The 27,763-nt window shown below is 45.4% G+C and overlaps 1 pseudogene; it reads left to right on the forward strand.

Moving 5' to 3' along the window:
- The first annotated feature begins 791 nt into the window (after positions 1–791).
- On the forward strand, positions 792–26,955 carry LOC120841861 (annotated as a pseudogene).
- Positions 26,956–27,763: the final 808 nt, after the last annotated feature.

The raw sequence follows: 27,763 nt of genomic DNA on the forward strand, positions 1-27,763 counted from the left end.
CTATCGATTGACTGGCAAGAAAAGCACTTCTAGGGTGCACCGAAGCCACGCTTCACCTGATGACTACATCAGCTTTCATTGATGCCATCCACAACACCGAAATTCAGCGGTTTGTGCGGCTCGCTCGTCCTACCACACTCAGCGCTGCACTCGGTCACGCGCTGGAAATGGACGTGGCGAACAGAGCCACCAACCACCTCCACCGTCCGACCGACGATTCAGAATCCTCTACCCGACAATTCGCAGTACAGGCGTCGTAGGCCTGACTGGCGCCACTGCTTCAACTGTGGACGTCCAGGACACCTGGCTCGCTCGTGCCCGAGTCCAACCTCTCAACGTCAGGAAAACACCCACGCGGGCCCGACGGGGCAGGGTCCCGCGTAATCCACGAAGTCCCCCTGGCCGCAGCGTCGGTGAGCTGGTCGCTTACACCTCACCTTTCAATTCTAATACATGGAGTCACGCAACCAATCGATGCCATTGTAGACACGGGGGCTGGTGTGGGCGTCATTGATGCTGCCTTGCTGCGATCGACGGACCACGCGGCAGCGGCCACTGACTCTAAGGACACTCGACTGGTGTCAGCAAACAGTACTCTCATACCCTACCTGGGGCGTTGTGAATTGACCGTCGAAGCACTGGGCAGGACTGTAAATCTTTGTTTTTTTATTGTGGAAAACTTAAACTCACATGTCATTCTCGGGTGTGACTGGTGTTCCGAGGTGGAGTTGCTGGTATCCTTTGCACGTGGCCACGCTGCTTTGTCATCATCAGAGCCGTCTAAGTCCCAGATGACGTCGGAGGACACGTTTCCCTCGATCCATTGTGATGATCCCAAGCCGTACATTAAACAACCTACTACATTTTTCTACTACTTCTACTGTCTACTGCTCCACCTGGCTAAGTGTTTCCGAATACTTTCGGGTAACATCCAACTGGTAGCCAGAACATTGGTTGAAGTTTTCTGTCGAACATGGGTGAAAGTTTTCTATCCTCTGTTACCTCTAAAATTCACCCACGATCCCTCCACCTGCTTAGTTGTCTCCGCGCTAGACGTAACGATTCCGAAGTCTTCAGCGGTCTGGGTTCAATCGTCGATTCAGGGTAATCGGCGTTCAGGAGATTTTTTAGTCGAAGCGGTTCTTCACTCACAACCTGGGACTGAATTTGCAACACCTCGCTCTCTTATCTCTTCGAGACGAGGTGCCCTTAACATTCTAGTAGTTAACTTGGCCACTGATGACATTCACCTTAAGCGAGGTGAAAGTTTAGGAATAGCTTTTGAAATATTGCCAGCGACCATAATCGCAACCGTTGCGTGTTCTCCGGTGGTACCCATCCCAGAGAGCAGACTCAGCAAAGATGACAACATTCCGTGGACTGAATTAACTTTGGACCAGACCTAACAGCAACGCAGAGGGAGTCCATTCAGTCTTTACTCAAAACGTTCCGTCACTGTATAGCCATTACAAAGCAAAAATTGGGATGTACGCCTTTAATTCGCCACACCATCAACACCGGTGACCACGCGCCAATACATCACCAACCCCGACGAGTGTCGATCTCCGAAAGACAGGAGATCAGTGCTCAAGTGGACGATTTGCTCCGGAGAGGCGTAGTGGCACACTCCAACAGCCCATGGTCATCACCCGTCGTGCTCGTCAAGAAGAATGACGGCTCGACAAGGTTCTGTATAGACTACAGAAAGTTAAACAGCATTACTAAGCCCGATGTGTATCCCCTGCCTCGGCTTGATGATGCTCTCGATCGGCTCCAGGGTTGCAAATACTTCACGACATTAGACCTCATTTCAGGATACTGGCAAGTTGAACTCGAGTCAAACGACCCTGAAAAATCAGCCTTTGTGACACCCGACGGACTGTTTGAGTTCCGGCGTTTACCATTTGGCTTGTGTAATGCGCCGGCGATCTTCCAGCGTCTCATGGACAGGGTTCTCGGCCGTCTAAAATGGACCTTGGCATTAGTCTATCTAGACGATGTAATCATCTATGCCGACAGTTTCGACGAACATCAGCAACGTCTAGGTCTTGTTTTAGACGCCCTCACGAACGCTCGACTACGTCTAAACCCATCCAAATGTTTTTTTCGGGTACAGTGAAGTAACTTACCTTGGTCACGTGGTCAGCAAAGATGGAATACGGCCAGACCCGGCGAAGCTATCAGCCTTTGCCAGCGTATCCGCACCCACTAGCATAAAGCAACTGAAGAGTTTTCTGGGTTTTGCCTCTTATTTTCGTCACTTCGTCAGTAACTTTTCTGCTAAAGCTGCTCCCTTGAACCAACTTCTGAAAAAAGACACCAAGTGGAAATGGGGCAAAGACGAAGCTACATCTTTTGAGGATTTGAAAAGATCCCTCCTTGAACCGCCTACGCTTGCACATTTTGTGGAGGACGCCCCAACGTTCCTTCACACAGACGCCAGTGGAGAAGGGTTAGGTGCCGTCCTTCTTCAGCGAGATAGGGATGGTCGGGAACGACCCGTCGCCTATGCAAGTAGGAAGCTGAGTGAACCAGAGAGTCGGTGCCACTCTTCCGAACTGGAATGTCTCGCGGTGGTGTGGGCTGTAGAAAAATTGCGCCCTTATATCTATGGCAAGCGTTTCACGGTGGTCACGGATAACGTAGCATTCCGGTGGCTTCAATCCAAGAGCGACCTTACCCCGAAGTTAACAAGATGGGCCATGAAGCTGCAAGAGTACGACTTCTGTATTGTTCACCGGAGTGGGAGGTACCATCAAGATGCTGATTTCTTGTCACGTAATCCGGTAGAGGGGCTACAAGTTCTTCCCGTGTCTTCAATCTTAGACCTGCAACACATGCAATCAGAAGACGCTGAAGCATCGGAAATAATTCAATTGCTTACGGTCGGAAGCAACGATTCTTCTTCACTTTCTAAACGACGACTGCGTTGCTTGCGAAAACATTGCGAGCTAAAAGATGGCCTACTTTGCCATCGTTCACGTGCTTCAGAGCCATGGCTTCCTGTTGTCCCCAAGAAAGCTAGGAAAAATATCTTGGAGATGTGCCATGATGCTCCGACCTCAGGGCACCTCGCATAGCATCGAACGCTGGACAAGATCCTGCGAAGATTCTGGTGGACGGGTTTGAGGAACGACGTTCGGCGGTACGTCGCTTCATGTACCGTTTGTCAAATGCGCAAAACGCCACCGAACCTAGGAAAACCAGACCTTCAACAGATACCACCCCCAAGGAGTCCATTCGAAATATTGGGAATAGATCACCTTGCTCCCTTCCCGAAATCAGATACTGGAAACAGGCACATTATTGTGGCGACCGACTGCTTAACGAAGTGGGTTGAGGTCAGCGCAGTTCCCGATACGTCAGCGGTGCACCTTGTCAGCTTCGTAAATAACCATCTAGTGTGTCGGCACGGAGCTCCAAGGATGATCATCTCTGACAGAGGAACGTCGTTCATGTCGCGTTCTTTCAAGGATACCCTTAGAAATTACGGGATTCAACATGCAGCGGCCTCACCCTACCACCCTCAAACAAATGGTCTTGTCGAGCGCACCAACCGCACATTGGTCGATGTAATGGCAGCATTCGTCAACGCGTCCCACAAGAACTGGGACCAATACGTCTGCACAGCCGCGTTTGCACTAAACACGTCTCAACAAGAAACGACGAGTCAATCGCCATTTGAACTAGTCTACGGGAGACTCCCCACGCTTCCAGATGAGACAGCAATCGAGATGACATGGACCCGCCGGGCAGAAGACCATGATGGTAACTTTTCCGCCCGATTAATCGAAGCAAGGGAAAGAGCTCGACTGGCCATCCTTCACAAGCAGTCGCTACATGCAGGGCGTCTAAGAAGAGTAAATGGGAGAGCGTCGTTGAATCCGGGAGACTTAGTGCTTCTTCGAAGTCAATTTGGACGCCCATAGCGATCACAGAAATTAATGCCAAGGTACTGCGGACCCTTTAAAATATGCAAACAGCTCGGTCCGCTAACATATCGCCTCGAGAAGCTTCGGACGCTACCTCAACCAGGTAGACACCGGACTCTCACTGCTCACGTTGGCCAACTGAAACTTTACGCAACGCGCGATGAACATGTTGATTCTGTCCGAGACGGACAGCCCAGTGCACGGGAGGGGCGAGTGTAACGGTGAAGGTAGAAGAGGTGGACTAAGGGTAGAAGAAGACGAAGACACAAGGCTGGAACGGCGGTTTTTGGTTTACCCGTAACAATATATATATATATATATATATATATATATATATATTTTTCTAAGAATATGTGCTCCAAAAGCCAGTTTTGCTTCTCCGAAACACTGTTTTGGCTGCTCCAAAATTCACAATTGCTGCTCCAAAACAATGTTCTGGCTGCTCCAAAGGCCACTTTTGCTGTTCCAAAACACTGGTTTGGCTAACCCAAAGGTGCTTCAAAATGGCTTTGGCCAGTCACATCTCTGAAAGTCCACTTTCACAGGATTTGCAGGCGAACTCGGTGTACTTGGTAGTACTCAGAACTTAGCACTGACCGGGGTCTTACTAAAACTTTGCAATCCCTACCGAAAAACCCAGTATAACATTTCACCATCTGGATTATAGAGCTGGAAATCTAACCGGAATGCCTTCTGGAAACATTCAATCCTCATTGCAGTAAAAGGGATAGACTCTAAAGACCTCAAGTTCATATAGAATTCAAATATATATTTTAGTTTCATAATCCAGACAGCAAAAATTTATACTCTATTCTTTGGTAGGGATTACAGGCTCATCGTGCACTTTTTGACCAATTAGAGTGGAGTTTGAACACGAGCCCAAGCGGCTTTTGAAGGTTTGTGCAACAGCAGACGCGTAATAAAACTGGAGGTATTCGCCTATGCAATATAGTTTAGAAAAGCATTCAACCAACGTTACATACTCTATCGAGATTGGAAATATGTTTCCAGTACCGTCGCCAACTGTTACTCAACCACGTGGCTGGTATTGTAGTGCATACAAAAGAAATCGCCGAAGGTAGTTAAATTTGAAACCAAAAATATTTGCATACGTGATTATGGTAATCTAGGATTTACTTTAAAAGCTATGGTAAATTGTTAGCCTAAGTTGATTGTACAATTATTTTTGTTCAGGTGCTTTTCTTTTGCAATAACATAAACCGGTGGTTCTATCTTTTTTTAGAATGTCGAGGTTGGATGACGGTATGATTTTATATTGGTGGGGTTGCCAAAAAGTGTGAGAAACGTATGCATAACAGAATTAATTTTTTTCTGTAAAGATTTCATGCTTTACCGAAAGTCAGAGGGATGATCAGCTAGCTGAGGCTAGTCTGTGTTTCTCCTGAACTATTCATATTTTGTGGTTTGATTGGGCAAATTATAATAATATATGACACCAAATTATGGTGTCATGTATTTTGAAGCCTAAGAAGTGTTTAATCAAATGAACTTAAAGCTGTTACGCAAAGGAGTTGCTACATGGTCCTTCAAAGTAGTGTTATTGGGCTCAAAGTTAGTGATTATCTCGTCCCAACAGCGACCGCACAAAAATTTTTTCAGTAGCGTACCAACTTGTTTTTGAGTGGGGGGGGCAAACCCGACCCTCTTCCCCCCCCCCCTTAATCGAAAATTCGGCGCAACTTTTGTCGAAGTTTTCTAAAGATTTGGCAATGATTCGGCAAAATTACAACGTTACCAGACTTAACATTTGTATTTTGTTTTTTCTCACGAAAAAAATTTTGCTTCTTCTTCTTAAAATAAATACAACTTGTAGTACCTATTGAAACAGTTATGATTAAATAAGGTGATATTCTACAAGATAATTGTATCGATGTCGCTTTTGTGTGTTTACTGGCAATTTTAGTGTTTGCTTGCAGAAAGTGGCGTGACAACGAGGTTGGGTAGTAGCCGGAGCAGTCACGAATCACACTACGAGAGTTTTGATTTTGAGGCTTCATCAGCGCACGCCTGCAAGTGTGTTTACATTGTTAAAATAAAGACAATCACTGCGTTCTTACTTTCTCTGGGAGTCACCGTTTCGTGCGCGAGAACGGATGCAACGGTTGTTTAGCCTTCACCAGAAGAGATAACAATACTGTAAATATGCATGTTTTTCGATTTGAGTCACTTGACGTCAGCTTTGCATGAAAGTGCGCGTTCCATATTCGCAACGTGCCGTTTTTAATTTTTAAAATTCCGGTTTCTGGTGTTAGGACACACACGGACGTTTAGGAAGATGGGGAGAGTTAGGAATGTCGGATGTGCAACGTCGAGCATGATAGTTCTGTGTTTAACGAATGCATTTCATCAGTGTTTACTAACGAGTGCTTGGACTTCGTCCCCACTCTCCCTGAACAGCTTTACGAGCGCATGCATCCTATTAACGTTAACTCCGCTGGTATTAAAACATTGATTGATAAACTAAAACTTACTTCGTCCGCTGGAACCGATAACATCAACCCTAAAATTTAAAAGAAACACCCGTGTTATTTCTAGTGAGTATTTGAAACTCATCTTCATTCAGTCCTCATCTCAAAGCTGCCTTCCATCTGACCAAAAGGAGGGAAGTGTAATTCCCAGTCTTTAAACAGGGCAGCCGCTCTTCCGCATCTAATTATCGCCCTAATTCATTGACTTCAATTTCTTGCAAACTACTTGAGCATATCCTCTACTCCAACATCATGAGGCACCTATCATCCCATTTCTTTTCTTTAAACAGCAGCACGGTTTTCAAAAGGTACTTTCCTGCGAAACGCAACTCTGCGACTTCATCCATGACTTGCACACTAACCTTGAATGTCACGTCCAAACTGACGCAGTTTTTTTTTTTTTTTTTCCAAAGCGTTCGGCCGTGTCCTCCATCAACGCCTTCTTTCTAAGCTATCATCTTTTTGCCTCGACCAATAACCGTTTGCATGGATTCGTGACTTTCTTTTTTCCCGTGTACAGGTCACGTCCATGATGATCATGAATCTTCCTTAATAAATGTATCTCCTGGTGTTCCCCTGGGGTTCGTACTTGGGCCCTTACTCTTTTTAATATTTATTAATGACATTCCCATTGGGATTTCTTCAAAAAAACGCTTTTTCGCCGACGACTGCGTCATCCATAACAAAGTAACTTGTGTGCAAAATAATAACCAGCTTCAGGAAGATCTAGATAAAATTAACAATTGGTGCAAAGAGTGGATTATGTCACCAAACAAGTATAAACGCAAACTAATCCACTTCACCAAGAAAAAAACCACTCTGTCATTTAATTACTTCTTGGACTCCGATCTGATTGAGACCGCTACTGTGTATAAATACCTTGGTGTAAGACTAACATCTGACCTTCCGTGGAATAACCACATTGAAGTCATAACCGCCGATTCATCTGGAACTCTTGGACTAAGCAGACGTAACTTAAAAAATCGCTCCACCCTTTGTCCCTAAGCTAACCTTTAACACGTACGTCAGACCAAAAATAGAATATGCTTCAACCATCTGGAATACCCATCGACTGTACCTCATCAATACGCTGTAGAGGCAGTTCAGAACAGAGCTGCTCGCTTCATTTCATCCATTTATGACTTTTCTTTCAGTGTCTCGGCGCTAAAAACTGAACTAACCATGTCCTCTTTGCAGCTTCGCAGGAAAGTCTCTCAGCTGTGCCTTATTCACAAAATCTACTACCACACTCCCGACCTCAAAACCACTTTGTTATTACCCCTCGACCGAACATCTCGCCTCAACAACGTCTGCACCATCAAACACACTTCTGGCTCTATGAACGCTTTCATTTGGTCATTCCTTTCTCAAGCCATCAGCCACTGGAACAGTCCCCCATCCTCCATTGTCACCATCTTGGACCCTGCTGATTTCTCCTCTGCAGTAAAACTACACCTTTCTTGGCCCATGTGATGGTGTGCGGGGCTAGGCAGATCAGTGAAAACACTTACGCAGAGCGCTTGCCAGGCCAGACTTGTACGTAGTTCAACTACTTTACTCAAGTTACTGTAGTTTAACTACTTTTCTGGGTAGTTTAGTAACTTTTAATTACATTTCTATTCTAGTAATCAGTAGTTTACTTTAACTACTTTTCCGAGTGACTTCCACTCAAATTACAAATTACTTTCTAATTTTAGTGGTTGTTTTGCCTATCAACAGAGAACAGAGGTCGGAAGGTCAGCTGATATTTGCAGAGGGGGAAGCATGCGGAATAGAAAAGGGGGGGATGGGAAGGAAGAAAGTGATTTAGATAGTCCAAAAAACCCCAAAATTTTAACGAGCCCCCCCACTGCAACAACACTGCTACGAGGCGCGGGGAGCGAACAGACACGACGCAAGAGAGGTCGAGTAACTGTGGGATTAGCTCCGAATAGTGGCGTTTCTTTGTATTCCGAAGCTCAAGGAGACTTGACGCATTTGAAGAAAGGGCTTGTCCCCGCTTCTCTCCAATGTAGGAATTCTTGCCCACTACAGGAGGTGCACACACTGCTCCTTTTACGGTGCAGGCGATAGAACCCCTAACAACGACGCTCACGCCGGATGGGCTGCTCGTGTATCACTCGAAGCGCGTTAACCCACCCCCGCGCCTGCGTTCACGCCGCTTCGCGGTGACAGTGTGCGGCTGCTAATTACAAATCTATTAACCCACCTAGCCCCCCCACCCCCCGTACACGCCGCTTTGCGGCGTCCGGTCGGCAACCCAAGCCCCGCTGCCCCCCATGCACTTCCGTAAATAGAGTCGATACGATTTAGTTTAGCGATGTTTCGTCAACAACATTCGTTTTTTTAGTGTTAATGGTAAAAAAGAAATGTAAATATCGCCAAATGCCTCAACAAAACAAAATGTTCGAGAAAAAAATAAAAAGAAGTAAGCCGGCCCACACCATAAATAGAACCCGGGTCTGACACGTATGAGGCAGACATCTCACCACTAAGTTACGCTACCTCTTCGGAAACTCGCATTGCATCCGCTGCCTATGTTGACGGCGGCAGCGCCTATCTCCAAGCAAGCAAGCAAAACTTTATTTTGTGTAAGGGCCTACGTCCTGGTCTGGACGGCCCGTCGGGCCCATGTCTCGCGGATGGATTCCGTAAGGTTACCGTGTAGCCTTGTTCGTGGAGCAAGGCTTTACGAACCAGCCAATCCGGCGTGCGTGAGCACCGTTGCTAGGGTTTGTATCGCCTGCGCGTTAAAAATATGCCCGCGCGGGTCGGGGGGCAGTGCCCTTGGTATTCCTTGGGCGCCGCAGGCCTGTGTCTGCTCTGCCCAGTGGCGGCCGTTTCAGGGGGGGCAAAACGCATGCCTTGCCCCCCACTCTGAGAACTGGGGGGGCAAGTGCCCCCCTTGCCCCCCCGGGTGGTACGCCCATGCATTTTTTTCAAACATTTACTCTACAGAGAGTGTTTTTGCACTGACTTGTTCTGGGGTCCTTTTGGAATCTTACGTTATTCAATAGATTAAGATCGCATTAAGAAATGTTAATATATAACTGTTTAAAAATGGCATGGCCAGCTTTTATGAGATTTATTTACCTGGTTACGGCGACGTTCGATGGTACGCTGCACCGCGGACAGTTAATAATGCTGAGCCAAAACCTGGCATAGCAATATTAATTGGAAAATGATTATTGTATTATAAAAAAGAAAAAGAGCGACTGACTCGAAGGAAAAACAATATTTTGATAATATAGTTATGTCGCCTTGCATAGCTAAACATAAAAGAACCAAGTCATTAAAACATAAAATAAAATTCCCAAAAGCAAAAACAAAAGCCGGCAAAAGATTTCTATAATCCTTTAAAGGGCAACTCCGCTCAATTCCGAAAAATTTAGGCTTCCATGTGACTCACATTCTCAAAGCACTACTAAACAACTGTACGTCTTCGGATTCGCGAAATGTGGAATATTGTTTGTGTAATCCTAATTTAAACATCAGCAGATACCGAAACCGAAACCTCAGTTGCGTCAGGCAACATTGGTCTCGGGTCGTCAGAGTCATGGCCACGTCACGTCGAACCACGTGGTCTTGTGACGTTCGGGAGGGAGCGAGAAACAGAACACGCGACGCGGGCTTTTTTTTTTTTTTTTTTTATTGGACGCGGGCAGGTTGCTTTGCATGGCTCGGACGGTGATGGCCCGGGGGAGGGGGGAAGGGGAGAAGACGAAAGAGGAGAAGGGGAGCGGAGAAACAGACGGATAAGCGCGCAGGGCAGCGCAAACTAGCGCATCCGTGTTACGGTGATCACGTGAACGCCCGGTCAGCCAACACCGGGAGGAGAAACTCATGACGTCATCGCCCACTTTCGCTCTGAGAAGTAAAAACAAGCAAAACGTGAGAATGATGTAGTCATGCCTCTGACGTAGTGGTTCAACGTTGCCCGCTCCAACTCCGTGCCATTGACTGCGCTGATAATTGCGCCTCGCGCCGCACGCTAGATTTAGCAGATTTCGGCGACTTGGCTCGCTTGAAGGTTTGTTGGCCAGTTTATTAAATATATAAACGGAATTAGATCGTAATATTTGACATGGGGTCTTCCTGTATGATACTGAAGAGGGCTACATAGTTTTCTTAATATCAGAAATGAAGCGGAGTTGCCTTTAAGTATATCTCAGTTCATAAAATCACGAAAAATGCAGAGTTGTTATCTTTATTCTATCATTGGAATATTCCAGTTTAATCTCATGGAGACAAATCGTTTTTGTGTTGTTGCTACATTGCAGGCATGCAAAGTAGTGCAAACGCATGTGCGACATACCATATTGCACGTATTGATGGCGAAGGGGTAATGACATATACAGGGTTGGCCACGCCCCGCTTTTCTTTGACTCGAATTGAATATATTCCAGGTTGATGCGTTCAGACCACCCCCCGCAGTTTCGCTTTATCTGCAATCGCAAGACGAAGGCGTCGTGTTCCTATGGTGCCTATTGCTTTCACATAGATTATATTACTTCAGAATGTTCGAATACATTTAGAATTTCGAGTGGAGCTTTCTCGGAATGACTCACACTCAATTGGCTTGCAGTAGAGATGTCTACACTGGTGTCTAAAACACCGCGGCTAATATATCTGTGCCACGGTTCATTTCGCAGTCTCAGGTTGGTTCTGCGTGGATCTGTAAATACTTTAATACCTGTATCTGCTGCAATAAAGCAAAAAAAAAAAAAAACTTTCATGCAAGTTTTAGACGAACTCGGTCTATTTCGTTTAGCGTTGATCGGGTCCTAAAGAAAACGCCCTAATTATGAAAACATTGTTTACTGCTAATATAGTTGCGCTTAACCTATAACCTATTTAAATATTAAATATAATGTCCTATGGGTATGCTGTATAGATGATGTAATACACCACATGGTTTTCAGAAAGGAACAATAATCGAACAAGTATATGTTAAGAGTTAGCTTGGCGTTTGTTAATTTTTTTCCCCTCAACAGCGCAGACACACATGTCGTTTTAAGTTGAACTAACTTCTCGCTGTCTAGGATTCAGTACGATCAATTTTACCATTAGGAGTGTTCCAGCTAGTAGGTGGTTTTCCTTCAACCTTTACCATTCGGTTATTTATTTGTCACAAATACTAAATCTACCGATTATTAATTAATTATAACGTGTCGACGTCCGGTACTGAACCCATACGAGCGGCTATGCTAAGTGTACATTTAATTTGTTAATTTGTAGATCTTAAGTTGTCGCGAAATTCAACACTCTTTAATTACAGAATAAAACTTCTGGATGCAAATGCGCCAAAATTGGGTGACCGTTCAATTCTTTTTGCAAAGAGACAAAAGTTATTAACGCAGCTGAATAGTTAATAATATATAACAGGAAATGAAATGTTCTATAGAAGATTGTAGCGCTCTAAAGCGAGATATATTAGTGGCAAAAGATATTGTTAAGTTATATTTTTGTACAATAAACACTCTTATACCGTAAGGAATTGCCAGAGGTAAGCGTTTGCATACACACAAAATGAAATACATCAAAATCCACACAATTAAGCTAAGAAAAAAATATGAGTTTTTAAAACGTTATTATACTTTTGGCGGATGTCTAAAAGGATTTAAAAAAAGCGTAATGCTGTTCTACAATTGCGTTATCCTCATCACCAAAGTAAACAAGGTGACGTAAGCTGGTATAGGTGTGAAACGTTAGAAAATTTTGAATGTGACCAACACTCATACCCCCCATACACACACCCACACATAAGCACAAACGAGCACAATATATGTATATACAAACCGAAAGATGTGCCTACCAAACCAGATTTCTCAGATTTCTGAGTGGTTCATCGTTCAAGATTTTCTACTATTGTGCTTCCAATGTTCTCCGATAATTCTTGTGGCTTTTCCTCCTCAAGATACTTTTTCTTGGATCCCGCAACCGTACGACCAGCAGCGTCCTTTTCTTTTCCGCATTCTGATCAATGCTGCCATTGTCTTCCAATGTACAGGCTTCTCGAAATCCTAAAAAAACATGGAGACGCAAAATACAACTTACGCGTCAAGACATTCGAACCGGCTGCACACTTCACAGTGACGGCTCGCAAGTGAACATTCAGTGGCTTACTCAGGACGTGGAGCCTTTGGCGGTAAATTTTGGGAGCAGCCACATTTCAGAGATGGGCTGGAGTGGCGCCGACACCTCGCATGACAACACTTTAACCCTGCCCATACAGTATACACGGAGAGCAGGACTTCGCCTTCTTGTCTATGAAACTAACCACTTTGATACAAAGATGACCACACATGTGGCTGTCAACAAAGAACAACTTGCTTCTTGAAGCGACACTAGGCGCGTCTGTCTTTCTTGTTTTGATGGCAGCTGGCGCCGTGATTCCTTTATTGATTCAGACCGCCATGTAGTGAACGAATGCGAAGGCATAGTGTTACAAGATGGACGTATATTGTTTTCCTGGCACCGGCAACATGAACACATACGGGAGAAACAAAAGCCGCCTATGGCACTCACAGCCACACGCAGAAGGGCCAGCTAGAGATTTATAAGTTACGCTGCACCAGTTGGCCATCTATAGAGTTATAAAACGAAGGCAAAACGGGACTTCACATCAAACAGCGATGATAGATGTGATCGAACGTGACCGCTGCGATGCAGTGGCGCTAATCGGTGTTTCTTCTATTGATGGGGAAGGTTGAAAAAAAGGAAAAATAGACAAAAAAGACGACGTTTACTACTCCCTGTAATGCCGAATTAGAGCGCAGCTCTTGAGGAGGAGAAAGTACGGAGAGGAGGGTATGCCCCTCCTGCTCCTCCGTATTATCTCCTGGTCCCCTACTCCCCCTCTCCTCCTCCCTTCCTCCTCGTGCACCCCCTCCTCCCTCTGTCCCTCCTCCATTCTCCCCCTCTCTCCTCCTCCTTTCACTCTTTTCCGCTCCTCCTCTCCTCCTTCCCTGGCTCCTTGTGACGTCACTCGTAACCCTCGTGACGTCACGCGTGACGTCACTATAAAAAACGTCCCATGATGCAACACTCGGGTCACGAAAGTCCCGCGCGTTGCATCATGGGACGTTTCTCATAATTCAATGCACGAGATCCTCGTGACGTCGCTCGTGACCCTCGTGACGTATCACGTGACGTCACGTGTGGCTTCATTTTAGGAAACGTCCCATGATGCAATGCGCGGGTCACGAGTGAGACACGCGAGTTGCATTATAAAAAACTACGACGGCAGATCCGTCGTCGCCGCCGCTACCGCCGACGGCGACGGCGACGGCGACGCTCCTCAAGCCGGAAACGGGCGCCTAAGAGCTACGCTGTTAAAAGAAATTGAGGTGCGTTCACTGAAGACTGAACTCGAATGAATCACTGAGCTAACTTGACTGCGGGGGTGCAGAAGGTGGAAAGAAGAATAGGAAAGAAGGATGAGCGGAGGGTGTTCGCTTTCGATAGAAACTTCATTCTGTGTGATTTGTTCATTCTTGTGTTTGAATGGGTTGTTCCAAGCATTGACCTCGTCCAATATCCCTTCTTCCACCTTGCAAATTTTCTGGGGGTGTTTGGCCGCCCAATCTCTACGTAACTGGTTTTGGAACTCCTTCCGCCCTTCATTACCCTTCAGACTATCAGACCCTTTTAGCCATTAAAACCTTCAGCCCTTCAGACCCTTGAGCCTTTCAAGCGCCTTCAGCTGTTCAACCCTTTTGACAGCCAAATTCTTGACAAATATAGACCAAAAATGCAGTTGTTTAAAAGTCATATGAGATTGATTTCAAGCATAAGTTTTACATGCATGTCGAAGCTCAAACATATGATAAAAGACAATGTGTATTCATAAACGCAAGACGCTGTGGACAAAAGCGATCACACAAAATTGTAGTGACCGAGTTCCTTGGCGCCAAAAATAGCTTTCGAGGCACTCACAATGCCGCCGTGTGAATTCCTGAGGTGTACCTTAGTTCAACGCTTAAAATCAAGCGGGTGCGCTACACACTCAAACACACAATGTGGGTAACAGGTTTAGCGAAAACCACGAACGCAAAACCAGTATTCGTCGCTGTCAAGAGAATCCGTAGCACGGTCACATTGTTGTTCCTAGTGTCGCCGCGGCAGAGTCCCCTTGGTCTTTTTTACTCGATACATCAGCTTCTAAAGCCGGATGGACAGTTATGAGCCGGAAAATGGTCACTGAGTGAGCTTGACCCTTTCATACTGTCACAGAAGTAGTGGCATCCTGTAACTTATTTTTATTACGTTATTTAAACATAACGCGTTTTCGGTCGCGTACAGATTTTTTCCTTGTAGCCTGTATGTTTCTCCGTCGCTGGTTCGGTTGCTGCAAAGGCACGTGTACGTGCGCGTTGTTTTTGTTCTGTTAGTTTCTTCCTAGTTAGCTCAACCTCTCGCGGTTCGCGAACGGGGGTGTACGTGATTCATGTTTTGTGTCTCTCTTACTTTTTCCAACCTCAAGGTCACCCGCACTGCGCCCAAAGTCTTAAGCTCGATTTGTGTATTGGTAAACATTTCTCGCCTGCAAGGTCGCCCTTAGCAGGGCAGAGGTTGCTGACGTAGGGGCCTCCTGTTTTATCTGTCTTACTTTTTCAAACTTCAACATGGCGGCCATGCAGTGTCACAGGTGCCGTGTCTACATGGTCCTCCCTTTTTGTTTTGTTTTGGTTTGTGCTGCTTCGACTCCGACCCCGTGCGTGAACAAGCGTCCGCGAGTGGCTCAGCCGTGAGCGCCCGACGCCGTTAAAAAGAAGCCGACTGGACCCCAGCACCAGTCCGCTCTTCGGGGGGAAAGCCGCCGCCGCGTACTCCCGGGAACCCGAGCCGCCGCACCGCATCTCCGAGAACGACCACCCGCTGCCCCGGAAGGACCGCCGCTTCGAGGGCCGCTCTACGTGTGTCGTCTCTGCAGATGGACTGCCGCCGTGCTCCCCGGTCAACTGTATGTTGCTTCAATCTTGAACTTTCCTTTCGACCGTCGCTAATTGGACTCTTACTTTCGTCTTGATCTTTGTACACGCGTACTTAATTGGAAGTGTAACGTATTTCTCTGTGCTTAACTCGACACGTTTGTCGCTCGTAGCATCACTGTCTTTTAAAATGTACGTTCTGCTCCTTTAAATTCCCTTTATATGTTCGTTTCGAGCCCATACACACTGTTCTGTTGTTGTTAACTCATAACGCGCCTCCGTCTCATTCTCTGCGTTTGCTTACCGGCTAGGCCGGGCATCGAACGACCACCCCCTTATTGTCATGTCTCGGTGATGACCTTCCCTCGTCGCCGGGCTCGTGACACACACATTGAGCTGTTTAGGAGATGGATCTCACGCGTGGGACGGGAAGATGGCAATGAACGATCGTTCGTTGTGGCTGTCTGACACAAAATAACCAAATGGCTTTCCCGACGCATAAATCCCAAAGGGTCATGCGATCCCTCGCACAAACCCGTTAAAATGATCTTGATCGGCGACGTGCTTTTCTAAAAATAATCGTGACAAACTCCACAGACATTTATAAAAAAAAACTATGACGAACCTCCCAGGCCCTTCAGAAATTCTTGAAGTCTAAGTCATACATTTAAGAAACCTTGGCGGGCCCCACAGACGGTCTTTAAACACGGTAACCAAAATCTGCTCAACCTTCGACGAGCTGGTTTAATGAACACGCCGAAGGAATTCATACAATCAACTCTGTTCCTCCCGCAAGAGCTCCTCATCTCTCTTCAAGTATTCTCTAGTCACTGAACAAATCGAGTGTGTGAGATCATACGAATATCTCAATGTCCATTTTTCTCCTAATATTTTATGGTCTCTACACGCTAACACTACATATGTTGAAGCTTCTAGAACTCTTGGCTATATCAGACGATATCTGCACTCTGCCCCGCCTGCCCTACGACAGCTGGCCTGCGAGACATTTGTCCGCCCAAAGATTGAATATGCTGCTTCCGTTTGGTCTCCTCACCAACTCTACCTCACTAACACCTTATAATCTATTTAAAATCGTGCCGCCCGATTCAACCTATCTAATTATGAACGTTGTGCCTGTGTGTATCAGCCATGAAGGCTACTCTATCCCTTGCCACCCTTATTACTCGCCGCAGAATTTCACGCATCTGGCTCTTACATAAGATCGTCTATCACCACCCTCAACTCAGACAGTCACTGCTATTAGATCCCCATCGTTCATCCCGACGCCTTTTTAACCTCCTGGGTGTACGTCGCATCCCTGATTCCACCGTCAGCTTCAACCACTCATTTCTTCCTTTTGCTATAATAGAGGGAAATAGTCTGCCGGATCATATTGTGTGCATCAGTGACTCCGATATTTTTAGAAATGCCGTGTCATTCATATATAATGCCTACCCAGCGACATGTCTTCCTGTGTGACCACTGTTAGGCCACTTCTTATTCCTGTTTCTTTTTCTTTATTTTTTTATATGTATTAAAGTTGTACATGCATGCCTCCCGGCACTGTTTCCCCCTTATGTAATGCCCCAGTGAGGCCTTTAAAGGTCCATTAATGAAAATGAAATGAAATTGAATGCCCATTGAACAAGATTACAATGACATAAACTTATTACGGAATGTATGATAGCGAATTTTCAGCGAGCTGAATAATAAAGGGGTAAGGAGGCGCCAAAAATAAAATATGAGATAACTATAATTCTAGGACCCATTATCTTATAACGCAACTAAGTTTGTATTGAAAATGGCACGATAGTTTTGCGTAGAAATAGATGTATATGCCGGACCCGTGTTTGTTGGGATGGTGACGTCACACGTCCAACGGGCGGCGTCCCATTGTTCGCACTCGCAGTCTTGGCTCTCTTGGCGTCTCGCGCCTCAGCCTTCCATGTTTACCTTCCACCTTCTAAACACCCGGTCTCGAAATGATTAGGGATCCCGTGAACTTTTTTCGAATCGAAGTTTCGATGATCGAATCAAGCGGTTGGAAAGGTTCGAAAGATTTCGATTTTTCGAATTGTCTACATTGTAAAATTCGACGGAAGTCGAATTTCGAACTTTTTGAGCCAAGAATTTCGACGCTTTGCGGACCGTCCAACTTCTTACGCTAAAAAATTCGATCTTTTTTGAACTTTCGAACTAATTGCGCTGCAAAGTTCGATGCTTGTTGAACTTCCGAACTTGACTGACCAAAAAATTCGATGAATTTCGAAATTTCGAACTTATTTATCAAGATAATTCGAAACGTTTGGAACTTTCGAATCCTGAAAAGTCAGAAATTCGACGAACTTCGAACTTTTAGAGTAAACGTTCGACGTTCGTCGAACTTCTAAAGACCAGCGGACGGTTTCATTTGAATTCAAGTAGTGAGGTACATCCGTAGTTGTTTTTTTTTTTCTCGAACTTTTACTCGCGGCGCTGCGTTGCTTACGAAAGACAATGGCGTTCGTTTCAATGTTCTGGCATGCTTAGTTTTAAAGAAATAAATTTCCGAAGGGGTGAGGAAGGACGACGGGTTTTTGATGATTATCGTTTGTGCCAGATTTGAAGCGCGCTGTAGCCGAAGCTATTTGTGGTAGAGATGTTATACTTTTTTTAAGAATGACCTATGTATAGTCTAGGTAAGTGCCGTCTTAAGATGTGATTATTGTTATTCAACGTGAGTTTCGAAGAAATGTCCAAACATGTATCTACATGCAATTATGCCCTAAACTTTATATTTATTTTCGTCTAGGTTGTTTGAGGTATCGCATTTAAATTAACACTACAGACAGTACATATTATTGCCGTCTGCAGAATACAAAATAATGTATTTATTGTTGTTTTTACGTTAAGGAATAAATTAACTCATGGGAGAAGATTTCTAATAGTGTTCAAGTTCAGCACCGTCATTAAAAGAAAACTTTTCTTTTCGCTTCACGATCCCGGGACGTGTTTCTTTTAGCCTGCACACATTTTGGTAAAAGAAACTTGTTTCGAAGTTCTGAACCTCTGAATACGCAAGAATGCAGCACTTCCGGCGATCTCTTGATAGTATTTTTTTTCTCCAGCTTTTTATCCCCGCATTTATTTTTTTTATTTATTTTTTTTAACTTTTGGCACAGGTATTTATGTCGAAAAGACATAGCTTTGAACTTCCGAACCACTAAGCATGTGACGGGTAGTGCCTTCTGACAACGGGTTTCTAACAATGATCATCTACGCAATCTTTTATGCATTGAAGAGCGACAGTAGCATTACATATATGCATAAATAATTTCAGATTAAAATCAGCTCGACCCCGCCCTCTTTCCCCGTATTGTTTTCTTTAACAGTCCGAAATATCTGGAAGGGGGGAAGGGAACTGAAGCCCCCCGCCGCTACCTTCCTACCTCCCGTTTTTCCTCTTCCGACGCCACTTGTATGGTAGAACGCTCCTCGACCTCGAGTTGTGTCGGCTTTTTGCGAGGCAATTCCTCCGTCCCAGATAATAAACCTCCAGGGGCCCTAAACTTGTAAAACACCAAGTTAAAGCCAAAAGTTCGCTGAGCGCGCCGATAGGATGTTGGCGACAAAAGCGCCAAGTCATCGTCGTGATTGTCCAATCGGTGCGCCCCCTCAACTTCGGCCCACCTTCGTGTTTTACGAGTTTAGGCCCCCAGGACAATTACAAACTTAACTTACTATATGCCAGCGTCACTCGGGCGGCGTTCGATCGGATTACTGCAAGCGTGCAAGGGGGTAGGGGGGCAGTTTGCCAAATCACTTCAAGGTTTTTCTGAACCTCAACCACCTGCCTGCCCCTGGCCGTTTCGAACTGGACGAGTCTCGTAAAACAGTGTGTTCATGTGATCATTACTGCGTGATGCAGGTTAAAGACCCCCCCCCCCTCCCCCCTGGGCTGGCGGTCACAATTACTGATCCATGGTCACACGTCACTCTGCACTGGCAAATATTCCAGCACATCCGGGACACTCGTCGTCTCATTTATTTGCCTTACCAACTTCGCAGAATCTAGACATCACACCCTAACTTTTCTAAACTTGATGTTGTGAAAGCCAGTGAGTCGTGAAAACGTTATTTGAAACAAAGTGTGGAGGAACTTGAAAACCGGAATTCGAACTTTGAAAACTTGGACTAGAAAGGAATTCAAAATCTTCGAAGTTTTTTTTTCGAATTTAGCGTTAAAAGAAAATCAAAACCTCCGAACTTTTCCAACTTTATGCAGAAAGGAATTTGAAATCTTCGAATTGTTTGAACTTCACCTCTATAAAAATTCGAAGCGTTCGAAGTTTTCGAATTTTATTTACAAAGAATTTCTAAATCTTCGAATTTATCGAACCTGAAGTAAAAAAAAATATTCGAAATATTCGAATCCAAAATTTTAGAAACCGTGAAAGCTTCGATCTTTTCGAATTCGAAACTCCACTGTGATCGAAAGTTGCGAATTTTTCGAATTGAAACCTCGGTCGGTACGAAAATATCGAAATTTTTCGAAATCGAACCTCAGTTCGCTTCGAAAATATCGATACCTTTCGAAATCGAACCTCGGGTGGTTCGCGACATCCCTAGAAATGACAATATCTTCGGCATCACTCGCTTCGTCGGAATCTTTGACACTGAGCGCATTAGCGGTGAGAGTGATGTTGTCAAAAGATGTAACAAGTTGGACTTTTAAACTTCGACCGCCTTGCGACCAGCTCCAGCGACGACAAAAGTCAAATTTGGGGGTATTACGTGCCAAACCTACGACGGGCATCTGGCATGCCCAGCGGAGGACTGAGGATTAATTTCGACCACCTGGGGATCTTTTGACGTGCAACCGAAAGCTCGGTTACACGGCGCCTTCTCCGCAATAAGCCTCCGTCATATTGCGGGCACCTCGGTCGGGATTCGAACCCGCCACCTGGGGTCCAGCGACGACGACGAGATTGGAAAGGACGAACTCACCGCCGCCCGCGATCATCGCGCACGTGCATGCAGGATGGAAGATCAAAGGTCAAATGGACAAGAGCAAGTGTATCCGTTGGAGTAGCCGAGTAGTGTAAGAGTGCGATTGTATTGTGGCGAGGAGAGCCAGCACCTCCTAGACAGCTTCAAAGCCTGCGCGTTACGTCACATGACGTCACGTCCGGGAGGCCGGCACTGGCGCTGATTGGATGCCGCGCCAGAGTTCGCGTGGGTCTATGAAAGGAAACGAGTCCCACGCCAACGCTGACGCGGCACTCGCATCCAATCAGCGCCCATGCCGGTCTCCCAGACGTGACGTCATGTGACGTAACGCGCAGGCTTTGCTGTCTAGGACGTGCTGGGAGAGCTAGGCCAGCATGGAGGCGCCTAGAATGAGGGTGCGCTCAACTAAATAAGATGATCATTTCGTTTATGGGCACCATGGTGGGACTAACTTGAGCAGCGCTGATTGTTAGCCAGACGAAAATGATCAAAATTCGTAACTTCATTATTGGAATCACTAGGATTCTATGACGGAGGCTTATTGCGCAGAAGGCGCCGTGTAACCGAGCTTTCGGTTGCACGTCAAAAGATCCCCAGGTGGTCGAAATTAATCCTCAGTCCTCCACTGGGGCGTGCCAGATACCCGTCGTTGGTTTGGCACGTAAAACTCCCAAATTTTTCAGTAGGTTTCTATGATAGCAATGCTTGTTGAACTTTCTACACTTCGTTTCACCTTTAGTACAGAGGCAGCTGATGGCACCAATCAGACAGCGTCCAAAGCGCTCCATCCTGGTGCTAGTCATGTTTCTGCACGTGTTCTATCATCACTGATCGAATCACAAACATGAAATGCCCGGTAATTTGCGCTTTTGACGCTGCTTGATAGGTCCCACTTGCTCCTAGCGTCGGTTCCATTTGGACTTCAGCTGCAACGAAGTATGAGTAACTTATGAGTATTCGATTTCAAGAATTGTCTGCCGGTTTAATTTTTAAATTTTACGGGAAACACGTTTTCAAAGCATGTGTTCCGTAAACCTGTGCCTTGCACGCGCGATAGCGTGCGACGTAAACGGCCGGCACTGTGGAGAAGATTGCTCAAGCTCTTAGAGAAAAAGTAAAAAAAAGCAAAAAACAAAAACAAGGCTGAAAATACTACAGGGGATGCCAAAAAACACTACAATTGTGTGAAGAAATACGAAAACTGTTTCATTCTTCAAAAACTTGGTTCAGGTAAGAAAAATGCATCAACTAGGGCACAAACACATCATACATTGCAGGAAATGTCTTATTCTTCAGAAGTAGAAGGTTGGGCCAACACTGAGGAAGTTGCAGCTTTTGCTTTTCTGAGGAAGTTGTTGTCGAACACTTGTTTATGGCAGTTTCCGGACTGGCTGCATCTCCCAACTAACAACTGTTCAACAGTCTTTTTCGACGTAGAGGAGCGGAAATGCCTGTGTGCCTTCTTCACTCTGCTGAAAACTCCTTCGCCTGCGTCTGGTTTAACGAAGACGTCGAAGAGCAAACGTTCTGGTTTAACGTCTCCACAACAACCGCTGTGAACGGCACTTTGTGTTCGATCAAAAATGCTGTAAAAAGGAATTCTGCTCGGGTAGTGTCGTAATCCCTTGGTCGACTAAAGTACCCTCCAAGCTTCTCGTTGGTTTCAACTAATTTTGCAGAGTCCTCGAGCTTTTCTTGTATTCAGATGACACAGGATGTCCCGGCGACCAGCCTGCGAAATGTTCACATAGCAGCGACACTGACTCCCAAATCCGTACCTTGCGCCCTTACGCGACGTCTTCATAAATGGAAAGTCGGATGAATAGCTGTGGACAAACACTTGCACGTATTTGTTTCCCAACATCTTGTTCCAAACATGGTTTCAAGGGATCACGAGTAAAAGTTCCAGTAACAGAATGCACAACGTTCGCCACAACCAACGTCATCACCACAGGTCGCCACAACAAAGGAGATTTCCTAAACAGTTTTGGATTAAGATGGATGGATGGATGTTAGCGGCAACTTTGGTTAGCGGCTATACCGCCCCTTACAACACTCACCTCACAACGAGGAGCGGTAGCTTGCGCCTCCTGGCATACAAATCGATGTACCAGTTTTGTCAACCCCAACTTGTAAACAGGCGAGATGCAGCTTAAACAAAAACTTTTGTTTTTACACGAGTGCGGAAAATTTTACAAGTATTGTTGTTAATACGATAGCCGTAAGAAAACGCTGGAAAGCGGACACTTTACGATAAAATCCTAAAACTTGGCAGGTATGGGACTAGGGACTGGTGCCACTAAATAAGCTACTCCTCAGAGTAACTACACTTACCCATCTTGTGTATAAAAATCATGGTTGCCAGATTTTTTAATCCTTAGCTAAAATCTCAAAAAAACGCTTTACCGACCTTCTCGAATGTTTCAATAGTTCGCGACAGAGAAAAGCATATCACATGAGTTTCCTAACAACGACGCTAATGTTGAGGAAGTCGCACATTTGAATCATGACGGTCGGCAGTTGCGTCTGCTCTGCACAGGCACCAATATGACCGCGCCCACAACAATATCCGGGAACAGAGTGCCGATTTTCTAAGCATAGCTCATCTAGTGGCTCTAACAGGGACAATTTAGTCCCGGACCATATTGTCTGGATCTGGGGCAGGATTCCACCGAACGTCAATGGCGGAGTTCCAATTCCTGGGGCTGTGTCCCCAGACACATTTTTTTAATTATAAATCACCACAATAAAATAGCGATTGTGCATAAATTGGCATAAAATAAATAATTGAAGCGCATTCAAATTTGAGTGTCCTTGCGTTAACTTTTGAATACATTCCACATAGGTGCTTGCTTTTGATCATTTGATGTACAGACGGATAAGTTATTACAAGGGCATAGCGAGCTCGTGGATTCGAAAGCACCCAGCGCTATCTAAAGGCCCGTTCACACTCTTGCGACCGAGTACGACTGAGAGAGACGAGATCTCTTACAACTTCTTAAATGTTTCTAGAATGAGGGGACACACTGACATTGTGGCGCCATCTATGCGGTGACCCTAGAACTGCATTTCACAAAAGCGAAGGTTTTGCGGGATTTCCGAGGTCAAATGTGCGTAATACCCATAGAAAGGCTCCTTTATAACATTGACAAAAGTTTTTCGAGCCAAAAAAGAAAGGATATTGCGCGAGAAATAAAAAAAAATATGCCGGACCGCCGAGTTTACACTGCTTCCCAATAGATGGCGCCAGTGTGTTCTCTGGTTTAAGAAGTTTTAAGGAACCCAGGTTTAAGAGGTCGCAAGCAGTCGCAAGAGTGTGAACGGGCCTTAAGAGAACAATGCTGTGCTATGTGACTAGGCTAGGGTGCGCGCAAAGGTAGTTTCAGCGGCTCTTAATATTTTAGTACCTCTCTTACAGCAAACTGTTGCTCATCCAGAGCTGATTTAGGCGCTGGCTGTAAATAAAGTGTGCTGCGTGTCATTTATTATCTGATGAACTTATCGACAAACACCAAAAGACTGAGTAATCAAGCTGGCAATTTTATGCTATAAATTTTGCTCTGAGGCCTTTGATAGCAAAAGACCCCATGCTTGAGGTCAAGCATGGGGTCTTTTGCACATTTGATCGGTCAAGCGGGGAGTGATGGCCAACTTCGTGACGGGCATCCGGAATTGGAAGGAGATCCAGCCGTGGCGCCTCTAGTAGCTAAATTAAGGACTACAGCGATGGGGACAACAACAACGTAGATTGTTTGTCTGCGCTTTGACTCTGCGCTTGACACTCGACGTCGAACGGTGCGTCAGCGTTATGTTCAGGGTGGTGTTCAATCACTACCCAATCTTTGCCCCGCGCTCAATCGAGAAGGTTCAGGTAAAGAACCTAGTGCACATACCCTCTGTTAGTAGACATAGAGCTGTGGGCGGCACGAGTCACACGTCTCACGTGAGTCGCGTACTGCGCGTTGCTCCTCGCAACGGGGACATCATGGGACATACTTCCAGCTATGAATTCGCTCTGGGGGCTCGTATATCCGAATACCGTAAAGTGAAACGGCGTATAGTAGTGTTTCAGTGTACTTTTGAGGTTTACTTTTAGTATTCCCTCGAAACACGCATCCTTCACACTCACCATTTTAGTTCACTCACCCACGAGTTTTTGACGGCTTTGAATATCCTGCAGTCTGTCTTCTTTGAAATTGCACTTCAGAAATCAGTAATAATAATATGGGTGTTATTGTAACGAAAAATGGCTGAATGACCTCGTTCTAGGTAAAGAATGCCGTATCTTATTTTTTTACTTTATATTCTACGAAACTTTTTTACAGAAGCAATCAGGAAATGTTTATGTAAAGATCCGGGTAAGATTAGAAGTGCGAGCAACTTTAGACAAGTAGGGCCTGGCTAAATACGTTGACGCTTCCCGCTTTATGATTCGTTCTTAGGAATTTTTTTAGATAATTTTGCCAGCTTATTAACAGCACAGCGATAGTGACATGCCCGATACTCACCACGCCCCGTGTTTCTTAGACTGCTGGTGACCATAAGAGTTCAAACACTTTCTCTTCCAACTTGCAGGATAAAGCAGGAGCAATATCATCTGGACAGGGCATAAATTGTGCTCCTCTCTTCAAAGACCTGGATGGCTTCTACATCGGGAGTTCCCTCGACTAGGACACCGTGGGATCCGCTTTGTCCTACAAACCCCGGTCCGACGACATCTTTATCGTCACCTACCCGAAGTCTGGCACGACGTGGACTCAGTACATCGTGCACTGCATCCTGAACGACGGTGCCCTCCCGAAGGACTTCACAGAATTCACGCTGATGTCTCCTTGGTTAGAGTTCTTGGGTACCGAAGCGGCGGAGAAAATGGCGTGACCAGGTGCCATCAAGTGAAACCTTCCATTCCACAAGCAGCCTTATTCGGAGAAGGCCAAGTACACATGCGTGGCTAGAAACCCGTACGACTGCTGTGGCTCCTTCTACCACCATTGCAAAGGTATCCCTCACTATGGGGTAGCAGACGCAACCTTCGACCAGTTCCTCGAGTTGTTCCTTTCCGGAAAATTTAACTGCGGAGAGTACTTTGACAACTTGCTTTCCTGGTACAAACACCGAAAAGGTTCGAATGTCCTTTTCTTAAGATACGAAGACTTAAAATTTGCAGAAGACTTGCAGAAGACTTAAAAGACTTGCAGACTTTCTAGGGGAGGAGTACGGTCAAAAGCTGAGAACCGACGACTCGTTGCTCGGGCGACCTCTGCGCAGAGCCTACGCAGAGGTCGCCCGACCTGGCTCAGCGCGACGCGCAACTTGTAGGAATACGCTACGTATACGAATGCTTTCGCATTGCTACTCGTTAGCAGTCTTATGTGTCTTTGTATTTCAGAGATTGCTTTTGTTCCCGGGTTTTTACCGGCTTATTTACAATGTTGATTCGCATGAATATGTTTTCCCGGGTTTGTGCGCGGATGTGTGTGTGTGCAACATTTTTATTTTTCTCACAGCTAAACGCAAGGGTTCTGCGATCAACCCTCATTTCTGACGGTCTTAATATTAACGGGTATATTGTACCTAGGTGCGGTTCTATGGCCTCTTGCGTACGTGAAAGACCCCGGCTGCTTGCCGTATAACTCTAGCGAGACGACACCCTCCCACGTCAGTCAAAACAGCGCGCAGTATTTATGTCCCGACCATCGAATCGGGCATCTCGAGATTCCCGACAAATGTTTTGAAAGGCAAGTCAACGACGTGCGCTAAGCTTGTGATAAAATATAATAGAAACTCAACCTTTCATGTCTCTGTTAAGAGCAATAATTTTGAGAAAATTAGGAACCGGGGATCGTTGGCCGGCTGTGTTAGCTCACCCCGGCTCGTAGCACGTGGATCGAAAGCTCGCGCTGCAGAACCCAGGCATTCTATGTTCAATCCCCATAGTTGCCCTTTTAGTTCTAGATGAGTATCACACCGACAAGCGGTCGTGTATTACTAATGCGTGGCTAGCGGTTGTAATGGGCTGGCTAAATTTCTCCTCTGCAGCCGAAATACCAGACACCCTTTGAGGCTGACTAATTTTCGGCTCTCTAAACATACGCACAACAAAACCAATTAATTTCATAAAATCAGTACACAGGACATCTGGCCGGAGGGGTTCTTTTTTCGCCACTTTGACGCTCTAAAAGTACAATCGCAACCGTCTGAAAAGACAGTGTATGGAAGATGGCCCTAGACAGGTCGAGCTGGCAGATCGAGAATTTGGGCACTTCGATTTATATGCGAAAAGTTTCCGGGCGCTGAAAGTAAGTTTTTACAATTTATATCCGAGGCTATAAGCAGCTCTTTCACTGTTGTTTGCCTTGCTGAAACGTAGCTTGTAGTGAGTATTCTTAGCAAGAACATTTATCTCCGGGCTATTTATTATTTTGCAAAGACCGTGATCCTGCTGACATGGGTGGAAATTTACTGGAGGGGTTCTGAACTTGGACGCTTCTTGTGCACGCGGCAATCCTACTCAGAGTGCTTATGAGTAGAAGTCATATCTTCCGATGGGCATATTTAATTAATCGGCATTATTTCCCTTCTCTTTCAGACAACTTTAGGGACTGTAATTAACTTTAATGGGTCTAAGAGATTTGGCATTTTCTGTCTAAACTTGAGAGCAATAGTTTGTGTTCAGCCTGCTTTGATTCACTCCAAATGTATCTTTCACGTCGAAGAAATATTCTTCGTGTTTCGGATGCTTTATCTGATTTCCATTTATCACCCATTGAAGCGCCACGCTGAAGCAATTCTGGTTCACATTTCTATTTATTTTTGTAAATGATGTTGTACTTTGTGTGAAGAACTCCAAAATGTTGTTGTTTGCTGATGACGCTAAGCTATTTCATTGTATTTACTCTCTTTTTGACTGCGTGCTTCAAATTAACACCTGAGTACTGTCTCATTAGTGTTACCATAACTCCCTCGTTCAGAGCGAGCTGAAAACAAGGGTAATGCGGCTGAGCAGGACGCATGACACATTTGTATTTACATACACCTGAGACTGCATTGCCATGGCCCGTGTGTTTAACTCGTGATCTTGGAATTTTGGTGGACTCAGCATTGAATTTTACTCGCCATGTATCGACTATTCTTAATGCCTTGCTTAAGATTCTTGGTGCAATATTTCACTTCACAAAACACTTTTCTTCGCCTGCATGTTATGCGCGGCTATTTTGTTGCCTGGTGCGCGCGAAAGTTCAATTTAATTGTATTGTTTGGAATTGTATTCACCATACTGCGTCAGAACGTGTCTAAGCACGGCTCGTCGACATAGCTTTGAACATACACTTTTCTGGTATGAGGTACTACAGCTATAACAGCGTACTTAAGAAACTTGGATTATTTTTGTTGTTTAGTAGACGTTGTTTACCTGATCGAT

Source organism: Ixodes scapularis, unplaced genomic scaffold (genome assembly GCF_016920785.2).
Source record: "Ixodes scapularis isolate PalLabHiFi unplaced genomic scaffold, ASM1692078v2 PGA_scaffold4__175_contigs__length_147842914, whole genome shotgun sequence".
Classification (NCBI taxonomy): domain Eukaryota; kingdom Metazoa; phylum Arthropoda; class Arachnida; order Ixodida; family Ixodidae; genus Ixodes; species Ixodes scapularis.